Source organism: Lonchura striata, chromosome 1 (assembly GCF_046129695.1).
Source record: "Lonchura striata isolate bLonStr1 chromosome 1, bLonStr1.mat, whole genome shotgun sequence".
NCBI classification, from domain to species: domain Eukaryota; kingdom Metazoa; phylum Chordata; class Aves; order Passeriformes; family Estrildidae; genus Lonchura; species Lonchura striata.
This window is the reverse complement of record NC_134603.1, coordinates 122,963,462-122,984,546: the sequence shown is the minus strand read 5'-3', so window position 1 is coordinate 122,984,546 and position 21,085 is coordinate 122,963,462. Positions and strand designations below refer to the sequence as shown.

The following is a 21,085-nucleotide window of genomic DNA, read 5'->3' as shown; positions in this document are numbered from 1 at the left end:
TTCTGCATTTCTGAGTTTTGTTCTCTCCCTTCTCTACAGCTTATTTTCTGAAGCTCTGAATCAGAAAAGTCATACAAAAATGCTCTTGAAGCAAAATGCTTGCCGAGCAGAACACTGCCCACCAGAAGCCCCAAAGCAAACACATCCAAATTCCCTCAAGTGCTAACTTTCCCACTCAAATGAAAAAAGATGTTTTCAATCACCATTTCTATTGTCCTTTGCAGTTAAGTTGTGCTTTTATCTAACAAAGGAGTTTTGGTTTCAATTTTTGAAACCCAAGCCAAGGCAGTATATTCATAGTTTAGACAGTTTTCATATACCAAAACCCAGAGTTATATTGAAATTTCAAATACAACTTTGCCCTCCATAGTTGATAGGCACCTTTAAGAACTGAGCATAAATAGTCTTCAAAATTTCCCAATGGAAAGTGTGCATCCTGCTTGTGCAGATTACTGTAGTCATTAACAACACATTTTATGTATTACTTGAAAAGCAATTCTGTGTGCAACTTCTGTGTTTTAACTATCAAGAATAAAAACTGCCTTTATCAAATGGGTCCCCACAGCACTGCTGCTATTCATCTTTTATTTCACAGAACCATCTACGTTGTGTTTGGTGAGGCGGGGAATGTGTGGGGCACCCCAAGCAAATCCCATATTTTGGACTGTTCTTGCTTCCTCCTACAGCTTTTAAGCATTGTTAATGTTTAAAAACTCATTATCTTGATAAGCTCATTAGTTTGACATGATCAGTCCCTTCTGGTGGTTTTTGTGGGGTTTAAAACATGATACAATTGTTATGAAATCTGTCTCTGCTGCTGTGCCTTGAAGAAGATTTTTAACTGAACTGAATGGGGACGGTGCTTGAGGGTTGGGTATTTGTCACACCACTGCTGAAGCAGATAATGTCCTTATTCAAGGAGAAGGGAATCTCCTGTCTGCCTCTCAAAGCTCAGACTGTTCCTAATCTTTCTCCTTACACTTGCTCCTGCACAGCTTAGGCTGCAGGATTTGTTAACGTGCCTTTAGCAATATATCCCTGAAGAGATAACTCCATGAAAGAGGGATAAAAGTACAAGTCCCAAGCCAACCAGCAAACCCAAGCCTGTAGTTCTCCAGGCACCAGCCAGATCTTTTCTTCTTAAGAAATTCTGCAGCAATTGCCAGCACACCACACTCCATATGAAGCTAACCAAAGACATTGGTGATCTCCCATGGTGTCTACTTCACTTCTCTGAGGAAGTTAGGCTCACACAGCATACACAGATCTTATTCTTGCCTTTGTTTCTATAAAACCCACCATCATTTAGCAGGCCAAGCAGGCAAGTACTGACATGGCCAGCCCTCTTGGATTTATACCTTGGTGATGCATGGCCTGCCATGGAACTGTCTTGATGCAGGGCATTAATCCCAGCCAGGAGAATCTCAGAACTGCTGTGATGCCTAGAGAGGCTACCTGGAACAGAGGCTGGGCAGAGTTTAAGGAATAAAGCAGGTATTTATTGAAAGGCCTTTAAAGAATACACCTTGGGCAGTACAAGAGTTTGGCCATGGCTATACCCAAGATGGACGACTGGTCACAAGTGTCTTGGTTCGACAAGACAGGAGTCTGTGAAAGAGGGCAAAGCCTCCTGTGCAATGGAGAACGGCAAACCCCCCTCCCTCTGAATTACCAGGATCTTTAAATTAAAAGGCTCTCAGGCAAAGATATGGGAGTGGGAGTAACAATTCTTTACTAGGAGAAAACTAGACAACAATTTAAAAAGGCAAATGCAATCGGTACAAACAAAACCAGTGAAAGGAAAAAAAAAGTCCAGAACCTGCGGGGTGCCAGTATCAGTTCTACTGGGACAATTTGCTTCCCTTGCAGTGGCTGGTGAATTGCAGCTGCAGTGGTGATCTCTAGAAGGGTATAGTTTCCCTCTGAAGATCTGGTGGCAGTGGGGCCGGTCTTCCTCTGCGCCGGGGTTGCCTCTGAGCTCCGCTGCCGTCGCCTCTGCGCGCCGGCTGCTTCGCTGCGAGTGCCGCCGAAGAGAGAGCGAGAGAGAGCTGCTTCCCCAGGAATCCCGCGAAGAGAGAGAGAGAGAGCTGCTTTCCCCGGGAATCCCGCCCAGAGAGAGAGAGAGAGCTGCTTCTCTCGGAGTCCCGCGAAGAAGAGGGAGAGCTGCTTCTCCCCTCTGGGTGGGACCCCCTTCATTGAATCAGTCGAAGGTGTATACACAAACCATTGTCTCTGAGAGAGATAACAAAAAACCTGTCCAACCGGTTCGCCTTCGACAGATGGCAAATGGAATACAAGCTTATCTTACAACCCAGGACATTATCCACCCCTTATTCTATTTCCATCTGCACACCATGAAATCTTACACCCAGTTCTCTCTTAAGACCAAGTTTCCCTGTGGTACACAGCGGGTCTCCCCATCTTCCTGCATTACCCACCAAGTGTAACCAGGTCCTTGAGCAAAGACAATCCCACGAATGGGTTGGTCTTTGCCTGAGGTGGGATTAATCCAAACAGTTTTCCCTAAAATACCTTTCATATGTACTACAGGGACCTTATCTCCATCTACTGCGTGTAAGGGTTCTGACTGAGCAGGGCCAGCTCGACTGACAGACCCCCGGGTGTTGACCATCCAGGTTGCTTTTGCCAGGTTAATTTCCCAGTTTCTAAATGTTCCCCCACCAAGTGCCTTCAGGGTAGTCTTAAGGAGTCCGTTGCACCGTTCAACTTTGCCGGCAGCTGGAGCATGATAGGGAATATGATATATCCATTCGATACCATGTTCTCTGGCCCAGGTGTTGATAAGGCTGTTCTTGAAATGGGTGCCGTTGTCAGACTCAATTCTCTCAGGGGTGCCGTGTCTCCACAGGACTTGCTTTTCCAAGCCTAAGATGGTGTTCCGGGCAGTGGCATGAGGTACAGGGAAAGTCTCCAGCCATCCAGTGGTGGCTTCCACCATGGTCAGCACGTAGCGCTTGCCTTGGCGTGTCTGGGGCAGTGTGATGTAGTCAATCTGCCAGGCCTCCCCATACTTGTACTTGGACCACCGCCCACCATACCATAGGGGCTTCACTCTCTTGGCCTGTTTGATGGCAGCACACGTCTCACAGTCATGGATAACCTGGGAAACACTGTCCATGGTTAGATCCACCCCTCGGTCTCGTGCCCACTTGTAGGTGGCATCTCTGCCCTGATGACCTGAGGCATCATGAGCCCATCGAGCCAGGAACAACTCCCCCTTATGGTGCCAATCTAAGTCTATCTTTGACACCTCTATTTTTGCTGCCTGATCTACCTGCTCGTTGTTTCGGTGCTCCTCATTAGCCCGACTTTTGGGGACATGGGCATCTACATGACGGACTTTCACCGTCAGCTTTTCCACCCGAGAGGCAATGTCTTTCCATATATCAGCAGCCCAGATTGGCTTTCCTCTACGTTGCCAGTTGGCCTTCCCCCACCTTCCCAGCCAGCCCCACAGAGCATTGGCTACCATCCATGAATCAGTATAAAGGTAGAGCTTTGGCCACTTCTCCCTTTCAGCAATGTCCAGAGCCAGCTGAACGGCCTTGAGTTCGGCGAGTTGGCTCGATCCACCTTCTCCTTCGGTAGCTTGTGCAACTTGGCGTGTGGGGCTCCATACGGCTGCTTTCCACTTCCGGTTCATCCCTACAATGCGACAGGAACCATCAGTGAAAAGAGCGTAGCAGGTCTCTTCTGCTGGTAGTTGGTTGTATGGTGGAGCCTCTTCAGCCCTTGTCACTTGTACCTGCTCCTCATCATCAGTGAGACCAAAGTTTTCACCTTCTGGCCAGTTCGTAATTATCTCCAAAATCCCAGGGCGATTCAGGTTTCCAATACGGGCGCGTTGAGTGATGAGGGCAATCCATTTGCTCCATGTTGCGTCAGTGGCATGGTGGGTAGTAGGAACCTTTCCTTTAAACATCCACCCCAGCACCGGTAGTCGGGGTGCCAGGAGGAGTTGTGTTTCTGTGCCAATTACCTCCGAGGCGGCTTGAACTCCTTCAAAGGCAGCCAAGATTTCCTTCTCTGTGGGAGTGTAGTTGGCTTCAGACTCTCTGTAACTTCGGCTCTAGAATCCCAGTGGTCGGCCTCGAGTCTCCCCAGGCACTTTCTGCCAAAGGCTCCAGGACAACCCATGGTTCCCGGCTGCAGAGTAGAGCACATTCTTGACCTCTGGTCCCGTTCTGACTGGGCCAAGGGCTACAGCATGAGCGATCTCTTGCTTGATCTGGGTGAAGGCTTGTTGCTGCTCAGGGCCCCAGTGGAAATCATTCTTCTTTCGGGTAACCAGATAAAGAGGGCTCACAATCTGGCTATACTCAGGAATGTGCATTCTCCAGAAACCTATGGCACTCAGGAAAGCTTGTGTTTCCTTTTTGCTGGTTGGTGGGGACATAGCTGTGATCTTGTTGATGACCTCAGTGGGAATCTGGCGCCGTCCATCTTGCCATTTCACTCTCAGGAACTGGATCTCTCGGGCAGGTCCCTTGACTTTGCTCTTCTTGATGGCAAAGCCAGCTTCTAGTAGTATCTGGATGATCCTCTCACCTTTCTCAAACACTTCTGCCGCTGTGCTCCCCCACACAATGATGTCATCAATGTATTGCAGGTGTTCTGGAGCCTCACCCTTTTCCAGTGCAGCCTGGATCAGTCCATGGCAGATGGTGGGGCTGTGTTTTCACCCCTGGGGCAGTCGGTTCCAGGTGTACTGCACGCCCCTCCAGGTGAAAGCAAACTGAGGCCTGCATTCTGCTGCCAGAGGAATGGAGAAAAACGCATTAGCAATATCAATGGTGGCATACCACTTTGCTGCCTTGGTCTCCAGCTCGTACTGGAGTTCCAGCATGTCCGGCACAGCAGCGCTCAGCGGTGGAGTCACTTCATTTAAGCCACGATAGTCCACAGTCAATCTCCATTCTTTGTCAGATTTGCGCACAGGCCAGATGGGGCTGTTGAAGGGTGAGTGGGTTTTGCTGACCACCCCTTGGCTCTCCAGCTCCCGAATCATTTTGTGGATGGGGATCACGGCATCTCGATCCGTCCGATACTGCCGGCGGTGCACTGTCGAGGTCGCAATTGGCACGCGTTGTTCTTCCACTCTTAGGAGTCCTACTGCAGAGGGGTTTTCTGACAGTCCAGGCAAGGTGTTCAATTGCTTAATGTCTTCTGCCTCTACAGCGGCTATTCCAAAAGCCCACCTGAGTCCCTTTGGGTCTTTGTAATATCCGTTCCGGAGGAAGTCTATGCCTAGGATACACGGAGCATCTGGGCCAGTCACTATAGGGTGTTTCTTCCACTCCTTCCCAGTCAGGCTCACCTCAGCTTCCACCAGAGTCAATTGTTGTGATCCCCCTGTCACACCAGCAATGGAAACAGGCTCTGCCCCCACATGTCCCGATGGTATCAGAGTACACTGTGCACCAGTATCAACTAAAGCATCATATTTTTGTGGCTCTGATGTGCCAGGCCATCGGATCCACACTGTCCAGAAGATCCGGTTTTCCCGTGCCTCTCCCTGGCTAGAGACAGGGCCCCTCTAACACTGGTTATCATTCCTTCCCTGGGCATACATACTAGAGGTCCCTTCAAGGGGGTCTGACAGATCGTACCCACAAGCTTGGTCACGGGAGGTTGAGGCTACCTTCACTTTGGTGGAACTCCCCCGGTTAGAGTTTCCCTCCTTGAGTTGACGGACCCGTGCTGCCAGGACAGAAGTGGGTTTCCCATCCCACCTCCCCATGTCTTCCCCATGGTCACGCAGGAAGAACCACAGATTAGCCCTTGGGGTGTACCCTCTCTCTCTAGCTGGGGATTGTTGGGTGCTGATTCTGGGGCCTGTGACTCTCACGGGTGCTGTATTAACCTTCCTTATCTCCTCCCTCATCTCCTCTTTAAACTCCTTAATCACAGCTGAGATATGAGCCTGCATTGGGCCATTAATCATACTCTCATAATTCCTAAGTTTGTTGGCAACAGAACCTATGGTCTCCCGGTGGGTGTCAGCATTGATCGTTGCAATGAAGGTGGCGTATTGAGATGGCCCAAGATTTGCCAGACTCCACAGCATTTGTCCCGTACACCTGACCTTGTCAGGATCATTATTGTGTCGTCCATCCCTCCCAAAGAGTACCTCCAATACTGCCACTTCTCTCAGCTGTTGGATCCCTTCCTCGAGGGTCTTCCAGCGCATTCTATGATGGTGCTCTTGCATTCTCTCTCTGTGGATAAACCTCTCCCTGACACTCATTAAGAGCCGCTCCCAGAGAGAAAGGGACCCTGGTTCCCTTACAAAAACCTGATTTATACCCGAGTCCTGGGTTAAGGGTCCCAAGTTCCTTGCCTCACCACCGTCCAGCTGCACGCCTGTACCCATAAGATCCCAAACCCGGAGTAGCCAGGTAGCATAAGCCTCACGCCCTCGTCGCACAATGTCTTTATGCAGATTGCGAAGACTTTCGTACGTCAGGGACTCGGTGATGATAGCAATCTCTGGCTCCCCTGTGGGTTGTGAGGTTCCTCCATTCCTGTCCCTATCTGCAGGGTGCTCTGCTTTCACCTTAGACTTCCTTGTTTCTACCGGGGCCACTGCTGCTGACCGTGACTGCCCTTGTGGTTCAGCTGGAACCTGGACAGTTGTAACATTAGTGGGTTCCACAGCTGTACTATTAGACTGTCCCTCCTCAAGGCAAAGGGCCGGTTTCTCACCAGCTGGGGAAATGCACTCCTTCAGCATCTCTCGTATCTCCTTAACCAGAACCCTCACCCAATCTGGGCGGTTCATTTCTGAGGTGGGCTGTGGGGCAGGGTCAGGCTCTGGAGCAGCAGCATCTCGAGTCTGTGGTGTAGGTGTGAGGGTAGTTATCCAGGTTAACCTTCCCTTATCTCTGAATGCTAAATATAACAGAACTATCAGCAACACCACCCATTGTATGGTATCATTAGCACTTATAAAGGATCTTAACCCTTTGAGAACTGGTGGAGCAGACCCAAAAAGATGGTTAAAAGGTTGAGAGAAAGTTTGCCCAGGTGCTATTTCCTCGCAGTAGGTACCGTTATTAAAGTAACCCCAAAAACATACAGTTAACGTGTGATAGCTATGAATCCATGTACCTGCCTTCTAGAGGAAATTAAAGATCCATGAATTCCTCACCCAATTAACCCAGAAGCCAAACTTGATAACAGACACCGTAGCCTTAGTTATAGGACCCATTTTTAGATAAGGGTCTGCAAATGGGAAAAGTATAGCTACGATCACGTGCCACCCAAACCAAGGTAAACTAGACCACATGGTGATGCTGAAGATGTTTTTACACACAACAAAACCAAATTACTTAAGAACTGTTAATCCTTTTTCCCTCTCAATGCCCTCGGGCCCCACGTTGGGCGCCAAATTCTGTCTTGGTTCGACAAGACAGGAGTCTGTGAAAGAGGGCAAAGCCTCCTGTGCAATGGAGAACGGCAAACCCCCCTCCCTCTGAATTACCAGGATCTTTAAATTAAAAGGCTCTCAGGCAAAGATATGGGAGTGGGAGTAACAATTCTTTACTAGGAGAAAACTAGACAACAATTTAAAAAGGCAAATGCAATCGGTACAAACAAAACCAGTGAAAGGAAAAAAAAAGTCCAGAACCTGCGGGGTGCCAGTATCAGTTCTACTGGGACAATTTGCTTCCCTTGCAGTGGCTGGTGAATTGCAGCTGCAGTGGTGATCTCTAGAAGGGTATAGTTTCCCTCTGAAGATCTGGTGGCAGTGGGGCCGGTCTTCCTCTGCGCCGGGGTTGCCTCTGAGCTCCGCTGCCGTCGCCTCTGCGCGCCGGCTGCTTCGCTGCGAGTGCCGCCGAAGAGAGAGCGAGAGAGAGCTGCTTCCCCAGGAATCCCGCGAAGAGAGAGAGAGAGAGCTGCTTTCCCCGGGAATCCCGCCCAGAGAGAGAGAGAGAGCTGCTTCTCTCGGAGTCCCGCGAAGAAGAGGGAGAGCTGCTTCTCCCCTCTGGGTGGGACCCCCTTCATTGAATCAGTCGAAGGTGTATACACAAACCATTGTCTCTGAGAGAGATAACAAAAAACCTGTCCAACCGGTTCGCCTTCGACAGATGGCAAATGGAATACAAGCTTATCTTACAACCCAGGACAACAAGTTTTCACACTTTTATAAGTTTTGGTCCATTTACATATTGGGGTTAATTGTCTAATTACAGCTTCAGGATATGAAGTCCCATCCTCCCAATTGACTCTCCTCAATTGCCTGTTGTTTCTAAATTTTGGGCCTGAAGCTGCAATGGTGTCCTTGGTTCTCAGGTTGGAAAAGGATAGTTTTGTCCAACTAAATTGTGACGAGAACTTGCTAACACTTCTTATGAAGTTCAGAGTCACACACTAAGGCAGTACAGAATCTGAAAAATGTGAAAGCTAAAACTTAAGGTATCAGCTGCAACCCAAGTTCAGGCATCTGTGGTTAAATGACTATGTCTTTGCTAATCCAGTTCTTAAATGGGATTAACCTCCACCTATAAACAACAGTTTCTGTGACTGAAGGAGACAAAATTGCGTCTGGTTTACATCAGAATGCTGAACATTATCTGTGGGAGAGGACAAGGAAAGGCTCTAATGGAGAGTCCACCACCCTTCCCACAGCTTGCCAGCGGCTCCCCGTAACATCAGCTGAAGATGAAAATACAAGACAAAAACCAAAAGCCCCATAACCTTTGTAGGAGTGTGTTATCAAAGCAGACAGTAATTTGCCTGCTGGCACCTGGAGAAAGCAGACTCCTGTTTCTCAGTAGGTGCTGCCTGTCACACAAGGAACACAATGCAGATTCTATTAGATCTAGCTATCCCTTCCCCTTCCCCCTCCATGTATCAGACTTCACATGCTTTTAAAGTCAATTATGCTGCAAATACCAATTCCACAAAATAACCCAAGCCATGGTAAAAAAAATCTTGTACGAATTTAGCATTTAGAATGCTTGACACATTTTTATTCCTCTTGCAACCAGGTGCTGGGTTGCCAGTCATGAGAATGCTGCATTCACCTCTGCACTGCAGCAGGAACTACACGTAACACTGCTGGGTCTTCCTCAGCTATAGTATAAAAAAAATCCCACATAAACTTGTTCTGGGGCCATGGCAAGGCCCTCAGAGAAGAGCAGAGAAACTGGACATGCTGGCACAGGTGGCAGCAGCTCTGGGGCCCTGGCACAGTCCTTCCCCAGTTGAGGGGCATGAAGGGGCACACCAGCAGCCCCTCGGCATCCACCTAAAGCCTGCATGGCTGTGCTATCCAAGGACACACACATTTGGCCCACCACTGCCAGCTTTTTTCTCACTGTCTAAAAATGCCACCAGTCCATTCCTTTCTGCCTCCATTCCCTCTTCCTCTGCCCAGCCTCAGACAGTGCCTTTCCTCTCTCCTCCTGCCACTTTCTAACTCCAATTTTTCCTATATCCTCTCCTCCACCACTCTCTCCCCTCTCAAAATGTTCCAGCATAAGAACAGGTTAAAACTTTCATGGAGATGTTGATAACCACTTGTTCACTCTTGTACTACTGCACATAGATGCAATTCATTCCCTGGTCTGCCATCTTCCCTTCTGCCCCAGCCTGACCCCTCCACCCCTGTTATTGTATTTTACTTCCAGTTTAGGCAGTCTCTGCTTACATTCCTGATGTTAGTTAGCACTTTTTTGAGCAGAATGAACATACATTGTTAACAACTACAAAAAGATCACAACCATCTGAAACTTGATTAAAAAATCCCCAGTAGTTAGTGGTGGTATTTTTTCTTTCTTTTCAAAGGAACAGCATGTAGAGTTACAGTGAGATTAAGCAGCAGTATTCCCTGATGCTGAACCTTCAAGCCTGGACTTCTGGCACTCTGCTTTTCTCATGCACATTCATACACCAGCAATATTTTTTAATACCACACATGTTGCCCAAAGCATGTCTTTGAACATGTGCTGCCCCACTGACGAGGATGTTCTGCATCAACCAATACTCCCTCTTAATCTGACTCGGGAATAAGGAACAGGGGAGGCAAAAATATGTGGTCAATCTCAGAAAAATGGCCCTGTATAATGTTACATGTTCAGTTTCTTCAAACTCACATAGACTGGTCAAAGTCAGCCAAGTGTAGCCTAAATAGTTTCCAAAGAGACACCTATAATGTTTTAAACATTCACAAATGACAAATTTCTTCTTGAAAATATTTAAGCAATATAACTTAGGGTTGATCTGAGTTCCCTTTCTTGTAAGAAAAATATCCAGCACACACACACAAACTACTCCAGAAACTGAGGGGACTGGTTGATTAACATTACTTTAACTAGCTTCTCTCACTTCTTGAATTAATGCAGGTTATCCAACACTCACTACTTCACTGGTTTTACAGTAACACCTTAAATGCAGTAGAACAAGTTGCCAGCTGCTATGCATTAGCTGCCTTCATTGCTTGTCTCTTCTTATTAACATTATGTACAACTGATTTCATTCCACAGTGGGAAGAATTACTTTCTGTAATGCTGTGAGAGTTTTTTAAGCTACATCCTCCTTATTTACTATGGTGCTAGATTTTTTTTCTCTTTTTTTAAAAAATGAAATATTAAAATAAAATGTTTATCTTATACTAACTACTCCAGAATTTTGCTCTGCATCCCAGCACCTCACTATTTAAAAGACTTGAAGTGTGGATGCTAACATCCATAAGATAGACAGAATTACTCAGTCATCTGCAGGATTAGACCCCTCCAATTTCTCATATCTACAACCTGCTTCATACTGGACAACTAGACAAGTAGTATGAGTGTATAATTAAGGCTGAGAGACTATAAATTGCACCAAGCCATCTTTGAACTGTTCACACAAAGCCAGATTTTCTGTGGAGTATGTTCTAACAAAATAAATCACTGACTACTGAAGCATGCTATGATTACTAAATCACCTCACTACACAGAAATAACTTGCAGCCTGAAAGCACTGCAAAATCCTAACCTGGCAGAGTATCTTAAAGAGAGCAAATAATAAACAAAGGCATACATATCCTGTATAAGCACAGTCTTCAGTTATATAACTTGGTTCTACATTAATATTTCTGCACAAAAATACACACATCTTCATTGTATATAATGCAGCAATAAGTTTTTACCCTACAAGATACAAGAAATTTATCAGAAGCAACTTCACCTTCATAAGAGCTGTAGTTTTGAATCACTGTGAAAGATCACTTTTCACCTTACAAAATGTCAACAAATTCCAGTGGCATTATTTTACAACCACAAGATTTCTTCTTACAGAGACCAGGAAAGGTCACTACCACTAGCAAAGTGGTAAAGATAGTCTCAGAAGAAAGATAATGACTGAAAGGTGGTAAAAATTATACTCCTCTTCAACATCTTGAATATGAACTGGCCAGTTCTGTTTTAACCCCACCCTGCCACCATTTAACAAAAGCAGAGGTTGAAGTCAAGACTGACAGAAGTCCAGATGCCTAAAGAAGGAGATATTAATCCCTACTCACAAATGCAGTGGCTGCATTGTTAAAATTTTTTGGTAGCTGTAATCCTCCAACAGATTTCACACACCAACAACCTGAGTAGCTTCTTTATGGCTGATAATTATCCTTTTATCCATCTTTGTCATAGGAGGTACTATGCTAAGTGAGTGTGGGGGTGATTATTAGGGAACAAATTTCAGCCTAACAAACAAGGTCTCTCAGTGAGCTCCAGTGAGCCTCTGGGGAAGTGAGAAGTACAAGACAATTCACTGATGTTGCAGATATTACTTTTGGAGGGAAGGGTTTAGAGATGTCCATATCTTAAAAAGACTTAGGTTTGAAAAATATGTCTTCTGTAAGTCATATCAATTTTTTACCAAGAGGTTACAACAAAAGCAAAAAGGCAAAACTCCCCTTGCCAACCCAAGGGCCTTATTTCCATTTCAGTTTAATCTCTAAAAGAGTAACAAAATGCCTTTAAATGTAATGAAAATAACAGCCCTGCAAAGGATTTTAAATGGATTTTAAAAGCACATATTTGCAAGGACCAAGGACTTACAAGTCTCTCCCAAGTCACTTGGAGATGTTAATGATAATCTCACCTTTTTGTGCAAGATCACACTGGGGTAAACTGCCAACACAGACTCAAACCTGACTTTGCCAGAACATCCATACACACGTTCTGCTCGCCCACCAGCAGGTTCACAGAGTGCCTGTCTTGTATTTCACTTGGCCTTGAAACTGGCTGATATAAGTCAGCTCAGCTAGTTAATTAAAACCTACACTTCCCTTGAAACTAGCTCGCTTCACTCATGATGCCAAGGCAAATATTTCTGTTGGCTTCCTCAAAAGTCTGCAATTGTTCCTATGTGGATGTAGCTTAAAAAGCCAGAAATAGATAAATTCAATGTTACTGGAAACTGCTCCCCATCTAAAACCTCCATTACAAGGAAACCATTATGAGTTTCACAGAATCAATTCCAAATGCAGTGTTATTCGTGTCTTCTTATAAATAAAAAGAAAAGAAAAAAAAAACAGACAAATTAACAGAGTCCCTTAAGTATATCTTTAACAGAAAAAAAAGTTATCTTCAAAAAAGGAGATTATGCTCTTCAATTCAAAGACAGAACACTGAAGGATAAATATTATTCTCAAGAGTTTTAAATCTGTAATTCGATAACACCTTTACTATTTAAGCACGAGTTTAAGTTCTTTCCAAGATGCTAAATGCCACATAGATGGAGTTATCAAAATGTGTGAAAGAGATCAGATACCAAACTTCCACATTTCCAGAATAAGTTCTTTAGATGACTTAGCCCTCTAAATAGATGACTAAGAAAGCTAGATTCAGGCAAGTTCAAAGAAGAAAACACTGTACTTATGTAAACTTTCACAGTTTTGGTGAAGGCTAGAAGCTCCAGAATATGTTTAAGGACAAAAAACTGCCTGCTTGGTCTATCCCAGAGTTGCAAGAATTTCTCAGCTGCAGTTTATTTCCCCCATCACAAGAAGGTCATGAAACAGCAGGATTTTTGTCCTACTGGGGGAAAGCTCTGTTGGGCTGGTGCTGCGCTGCTGCTCAAATCAGGCCTCTGGACTTTGCACACAGCAACTGAGCAATTGCAATGTCTGCATTACAGCAGGAGAATAATGCAGTCCAAAGACGAGGCAAAGCATCAGAAGTCACAGCCCAAAAGCTGAACTACTGTGGACTTCTCCTAAAGCCTTCAAACACAAAAAGGTTATAATTAATCTTCATAACTGCAAATTACGTATTACGCATGTAGACAAGTGGTTAGCAAAAGGAAATGTCAAACAGAAGGTTTATTTAAATGGAGGCTGCCTCAGTAAAAAAACCCAACAAGTATAAATTGGGAATGCACAGACAGGCAGCTGGAAGGCAAAGCAGCAGCTGCTGACTTAACACCCTGGATTAGCACACACTGGCCCCTTCATGTTGGTGCACCTCCCAAGGAAGTGAGGCTGTCCTTGCAGAGTTCCCAAGGAAAATGGCAATTTGTAAAAACTGCCTCTTCCTTGGAAAGACACCATGATCCCAGGGACAGCACTCCCAGCCTTTTAGCTTCGCTGAGTCTTAACAAATGCAGAACCTCTAAGATGCAATCAGACAACACCACTGCAAGAGGAAGCATAAAAAAGGGGAGGGAAGTTCAGAAGCAGAAAATAATTGAAAACTAAATCACAAAAACCTCTCCGAACACCACAACCAACTTCATCCATTGACTAACTCAGACTAACACAACTTAAATTCCATTTTGTAACAGAACCCCTGTGAGACACAAGAACCCAGAATTTTGTCATATGAGAAAATGGTATCTTGGTGGGTGATAAAATAACACATGGTATTTCAGATAACCCACACAGAAATAGGCCTGTGCTTTGATCTTACAGCAGAATATATATATTTTTATATAACAATACTTTGGATCAATCTTGTTTCATCCTTAAAAGCTGCCACTATTTAATTCAGACCGTGAACTTTTAAAAATAATGGCCATCCCTTACCTTGTCTAAACAGAGTTCCGATTACAGTTTCACATGCAGTAATTTAGTGCACAGTTACTAAAAGTATTTTAGCAATACAACTGAGATGATCACTTGACATTTTCTATTTTTAATTTAAAAACCAAATAGCCAAGTAAATAAGGAAGGACTTGCAAACCTGAAATACATCTTTAATGGGAAAAAAAATTGATACAACTATACACAAGCAAAGGTTATTTCAGATATGGACAATAGAAAAGAGAAAGAATGCATGGAGTTCAGTCAAGGATCCTGAATATTTTTTAAATGTTCTAATTTCTTCAATTAAGTTAATTATTGCACAATAGAAAGTGACCACAGTGCTCTTCAGTTGCTGAAAGCAACCTTTGGATCTGTCATGCTGCCTTCAAATGGGCAATTAAAGTGAAAAATGAGAGTGTGCATAACTTTCCAGTACCATATATTATATACAAATAACACACAAATAAGAACTGAAGTTCTCAAACCAAACACTTGATCAATTTAGTCATGCTTTTATCTGTTTATTTGAACATGCATTACTTTGCTACTCTTTAAATCCTTATTACAGATAATCTACTGCCTTAAGAAGAGTTTTCCCTTATCAGAAATTAAGAGAACTTCCGAATTCTCTGTCCCCAAAATAACTTGCATTAACCGAAGCTGAACAATATAAAACATTCTGGCTGTGGGCTTTCCTGGTCCCTTTTGGAGTGGTGCTGATGGAGACAGAGCTCAGTCCTCAAGGGCACTCTCAGACCTCTGGCACACCTGAACAGGCTGGCACCACAGTCTGCAGCTGCATCTGGCACAAAGAATGGCAACCCAATCAACCCAAATTTAAGTAATCTCCTACTATGATCTTCTCCTCTGAAAACCCAAACAAATCTCCAGCAGCAACTACAAGACAGAGAGCTGTGTGGGAGGGTATAACCCTTTGGGAAAATATTATAGTGCACTGTGATTGAAGATACCCTCAATCTCAGTAGCTCATGCTTCAGAATAAAAAGAGTAATGCTGTAAATCAGCTACTTAATTTCTATTCAAACAGAACGTAATTGCTGGTTAACTGGCTGAAAAGCAACAAATGCCAAAAAAAGGTCTTTGTGATCTTTCAGATGTAATGAACTGCAAGCACACTTCATGTGCCATGATGCTTTTCCACTTACTATGCTAATTAGTTTTTATTTGAAACACACATTTATTGCTGCAACCAAATGCAATCATTAATGTATTTAGTTGATAGGCAAAATATTAATGAATCAAATCAACAGGAAATAAGCACTGCTGGAAATGTCCCTTAGAGAAGGAAAAAAACTCCAAGACTGCTGGTATTTAATTTCACTTTTTAAATATTCAATTTTTAACCATTTGAAATGTTAACATCTTGTTTGCAATTTCTAAGTGCAAATACACTTAATGAAGCTTGACATAGAGAAAAATTAGAATGCCATTTTCACAGAACTTAACAACATTTAATTCAAATCAAATAACCTCATGATATGCCACTGGAGAGTAAATAAAAGGTCCATTTGCACTTAACAGTCAAGCACACAGGACATAACATATATCATTTTTAATCTCTAAAATGATCCCATTTCAGTAATTAAATGAGGATTTTTATTCCTCACCACACTGTGATGTCTCTTTTGGCTGAGAGTTTTAAAAACTCATGTACCATGGAAAGGCATTCACTCAGATCAGGGAAGGTTCCCAAAATCAATGAAAAGAAAACTTAATTCATGATCTAGGGATACTATTCTGTACTAAAACAATGATCAAGCCACTTCCATGACCTGCAGCACCGCCCACACAAGCACAATGCTCCTTTAATCACTTTTGCACTTTTGTTGGGTTGAAGGACTCCTGGCAAGCATGGCTGTATTGTCTCCCCAGATGACTCCTGATGCCAGCAAAGCCCCTCTGCCTGCATGGCTGTGACTGCCTGGTAGGGACAAGTTTGTCATTCCCTATGCTGCCAGACTGGGGAGAGTGGAGGAAAAGGGGTGAACCCAGCCCAGCCTGCAGAATTTTTAGGTATTCAGTCAAACTGCTCCATCTCTAGCATTTTCACACTTCAATTTCTCCCCTCTCTACAGTCATACCCATCATTATACAGTACCTCTGGAAGTGCAAAAAAAAAAAAAAAAAAAAAAAGAGGGGCATTCATCCTGCTCTTAGCATTTTGCCAAAATTATAAGGAAATAAATTTTTAGAGCTGATAATTTATTGATTGATTGAGGGTTGAATTCTGTGGGTTTCTATGAGAACCCAGCCCTTATTTGGGCAAATCCATTGGGAAGTTTGGCCTTTTTTGGGCAAAACTTGGTAGCTAGTAGTAGAAGAACAGTCTTTACATAAACCACAAGGCTCTGTTTTTTCAATGTGAGGTGAGTGCATCCTTAATACCATATTTTAGGATAAACAGTTTAGCATAAAGGAAGCAGTTATTTCAAAAAAGCTAGTTTTCCTACTAAGTAATTTAAAAATTTATAGGTTTGTGTTTAGCCGTCATATACTCAAATACTCAAACCCTTGTTCTCATCTAGTTTTAATAATGAAAACCTGACTAAACATTCAAAAATAAATAAAACCTAGTATTACTTTATATAAAACTTCAAAAAATATATATCTTGACAGTTCTGATGCTTGAGGTTTTTATTTCCCTCAAGCACCAAAGTAGTAATGATCTCCAGGAGTTAAAATAATATGATTATATCCCAACTCTATGACCAGCTAAACCACAACTAAACTGCAGTGGCACATATTTCATTTGCAATGCCAGAAGATCTCAATTTCAGACTATCAACACAGTACTAATTTTCCAAGTGTCACTGGAAACAGGCCACCTCTAATTTTGGTTGGAAACTGTAATATTAACTGCTATAAGCAGCACAGCCCAGTATTTTACCAGTTCAACCTCTTCAACTTTACCAGGAATAAGGAAGGAAAGCTTTTTATTCTCAATTTAATACTGTGTCTTTTCTCCTCTGCAAACAGTGGTTGAGGGATTTTTTGGTTTATTTTATGCGAGGGTTGTATGAGAAGGAAACAAAACATATTTTTCCTGTGAGTCACTAAAATTACTATAAACAGCTTATCTTCTGTGCTACTACTCTTGTAAGAGACAGGATTCCTAATCTTCACTCCCTGCTAATAGGGAGTGCACAGAACTAAGCCATTTCTTGTAAGGAAGAAGGAAAGAGCATAATTACCTAGTGTTACTCAAAAGCAGCTCCAGAAGACAGCAAAGTGGAGCCAGGTGGAGCACAGACAGGAACCAGATGTGTTAGAAAATATTTGTAGGTAAATACTGTGTCTTACATAATTTTATTATTTCACTGGAAATCACTGCACTACCAATATGCCTAGGCCAAGGCTCCAGATTTGTCACCAGAGCTACATGAAGCATCCAGCAACAAGCCTACTTTGCAGGGAACAAGAAATGCAGAAAAACACATATCACATTTCCCAAAGGGAGTCAGGGTGTGGTGTGGGGGTGTCCCCCTCTTTAAGAGGAAGATATCATCACTGAATATAGTGCATAAACGTGAACCTAATACTCTGAGAGGAAAAAAAAAAAAAATCTATTTTTCTGTAAACAAACTGTCAATAAACTTAAATAAAATAGTTATCCCCAAACAGCACCTTCTGGAAGTCTAAGACTCAATTACTGGGACAACAGGAACTGGCATATGAGAAAATCATTAAGTGCTGTTAACAATCAATCTTGAGCAACAAGACTATTTTGTTTGCCCTTAAGTATTAACAGCGGAACAGAATGTTTGCAGTTTTGTACCTTTGACACCTGTTTTTAAAGGAGAATGTCAAATTATCTTGAGAACTAAGAAAGTGAAATAGATTTCATACACTGAAGTTGGTGAATTAGCTCCAGTATCCCCAGGCACTGGGAAGCCAAGCGTAGCAAGGGGCTTAGTGCCCTCCATTGACTGAATCTGGCCATCTCAGTCCAGCTCTTAAAAAGGACAGGATTTTGCAGAACAGGGAATGGGTGAAGCCTCACAGCTCCACTAGACCTGGATCCTGCCATGTGATCTCTCACCTCAGTGGTCTGAACCCATATAGCACAAAGATAAAGATGAGGTTTTACCCTCAAGCAACCATTCATAAACTGAGGCTTGCAGAGGGAGCATAAAACCAAATTATGAATGGTCAGTTTAAAACAGAATTTATATAAGCTTAAAATTAATTTCTAATTTATATAAGCTTAAAAATATCAACATTAAACATAGCTAGATGAGCTTAATAATCAAAGATTTTCACCACAGTATGTTCTTATACATTCTAATTTTACTTTATTATCCCAATCAAAATCATGCAGCATCCAATAAAACAAACAAAAAACACGCCCACAATCCCCTCCAAACAAGCAAACAAAACCTCTCAAAACTCCAACAACAAAATCCAACCAACCAAAGCAAACAAACAATCCAAACTCCCACACCCACCCCATGCCATTTCCCCCCACCAAAAACCCCATGTAAACCAAACCATAAAAAAATTGCCTGGTGTGAACACATAGTAAATACAAGAAGTTACCAATTCCTTCAAAATTCTCATTCTATTTTTGCTTTCACATAAAATTTGAATATAAAATAATTATTCAAATGTAACACCAATGAATACAAAGCTAGCTGACCATAATAAAAAAAAAAAAGTCTTTACAATGATGACAACAGGAAGACTAGTCACTATAAAAGCTCACAAAAAATTACATGCCATTCTTTGGCTTCCACAGTTTTGCCTGGCATTCATATAAGCCTGAAGTATCTGCACTTCTTTAATGATTGATGTAATAGAAAGCAACAGAAGAGCACTGCACTTTTTGCAGGTGAAAGTGGTGCTCCAGGTTAACGCAGGTCAGGCTCAGGCAGGCTTCTCAGCAGAGAAAGCTCATTTTCTGCTCAGGAATGTCTAAGGGATCAAGCATTCTAATATATTCACTAGTAAGTCAGAAATCAGTTTTAATTAAGGTAAGAAAAAGAAAAAGATATGAAAGAAAAGCTTTCCTACAAGCAGTAAAATTTCTGCTTGCATTGAATTATGTACAAAAAAAAATCTGTTCACTCATTTTTGCATGTGAGTTTGAAATGTTGTTTATTTCTGATGTAATAGTGTAGACAAGCAATGCCTCACTCCTAGCTCAGGGTAGCTTCAAAAAGTAGTACAGCCCTGTTTCAAAACAGTGTTAATTTACTGTATTTAGTCATTTGAAAAATAGATCGTTCAGAATTTCTGTATCACCAGTTATTTTGCTATTCTTACGTATTATAAGTAATTAAAATCAGAAAGAACTTAGAAACAGGGAGGGAGGAAAGGAGGACATTCAAGCAAGGACTTCTCAGATCATGATACTAAAATATCTGCTGCATATATGCAGTAGATTACCTTTCAGGGTAACTTAAAAAAAGACGCACATGCTTCTAAACAATCCAGCTGCTAATTTTACAGTCGGTAGCTGACAAAGAAAGTTACTTCCTAATGTGATGGTATAGTACGTTCTAAATTCTACTACTCTTACTACTAAACAGCAATTAATTAACAGTTAGGAGTTGACAACATTACAGATTATTACAGCAATAAATCTTAATACAATTTTTATTCTGTATTGTTCCTCCTCTGATCAACCCCCAAGTATGAAACAAAAAGCACAGCATACATTTACCAAAATTATTTAAGTGATATGATAGGAGGGAGACAGTAGATAAAGCTTCTGATGCTGAATTTAAGGACAATTTAAACTCAATAATTATTAAGTTGTCTCAATATTTATTCAGCTATGCTGTTACATACTCTGTTGGAGTTATTTGTAAACACAATTCTGTAAAACCCTCTAAAGAACATTAAATAATTTGTCCTCAAAAGACTATCAGTCTATAGAAAAAGACTTTCAATTTCCATATTTCAATAATGACCTTATAATTGAAATTGCACATAACATCACCTTTCCAAGTATGTTACTAACTGCAACAGCAGGTGCTTTCTATTTTTAGTCTGTTTTTCTCTTCTCCACAAATAGTTTTAGAAGTTTAACAAAACCCTTTAAAACATTTCCATCAAAGGCTTCTTTAAAAAGGTATGGCCCATTAAAGGGTATTTGTTCAGAGGAAGAACTTCTTTGGTTTGCTGTTTCTAAACAAACTAATAAAAGAACCCAAGTGGCAAAAAAATACTTCTCCAGGTTCAACAGACAGCTGTATACTAGCATCAGGACAATATGACTGCATTCCTGCCAGAATTAATTCACAATATTTAACTAAAATTGCTTTGAACTCTTTTTGTATTCAGCATTAACACAGTGTGCAAGTATGGTGGTTGGATTACAAGAGAAATTAAGACCACCAGCAATAATGCTCCCCCTCCTCCAAAGCATTTTCCCTGTCCCTCCAATCAGCCTTTTCTATTCCCTCCTCCCGTTTCTAAATCCATCTACTAACACTATGTGAATTATCTCCCTCTCCATTCAGTTTGGATTTTAGGAAGTTCTAATATTCATTCCTTAGTACAGTGGCAGTGTGCTCATCCCTTGTTCTACAGAGTGGTGTTGATTTTCAGAGAGAAGCAGAGAAATGCCTTGCAACTTCTCCATAATTTATTCTAGCGCTAAAATTTTCCACTGCAGTCAGTAGAGTATCTAATAGCCTAGTCAAAATGAAGACAAACATCTTCTATGACAGAAAACTGTAGGGAAGGTGGCATGAATTAAAGAGCTTGGAAAAAAACACCTTAAACAAACCACCTCAGCAGGAGACCGAGATTGTTTGGCAATGAACTGCAGACAAGATGCTTCGAAAAGCCTCATAACAAAGAAAAAGCTGCACATTGTTTGAGGGTTCCCATGTCAGCACCACCCCTGAAGCCAGAAACATTAATAACTTCTCTTTTGTTTTTATTCTTCCTGCCGAGGAGAAGGGAGTTGAAACCAAAACAAGCAAATAAAAGTATATAAACATGATTTCTTTTCCTGCTAGTTGAAATTTGCCCATGCCAAGTACTAATGTACAATCCTGCAGTTGAAGGTTTCTTGTTTTTGTT

The 21,085-nt window shown here is 42.4% G+C and overlaps 1 protein-coding gene across 1 annotated transcript in view; it reads right to left on the bottom strand.

Moving 5' to 3' along the window:
* The window catches only part of JAZF1 (JAZF zinc finger 1), a 193,359-nt gene that overhangs the window by 84,703 nt on the left and 87,571 nt on the right, over nt 1–21,085 (bottom strand). The gene's annotated exons all lie outside the window — the stretch shown is intronic.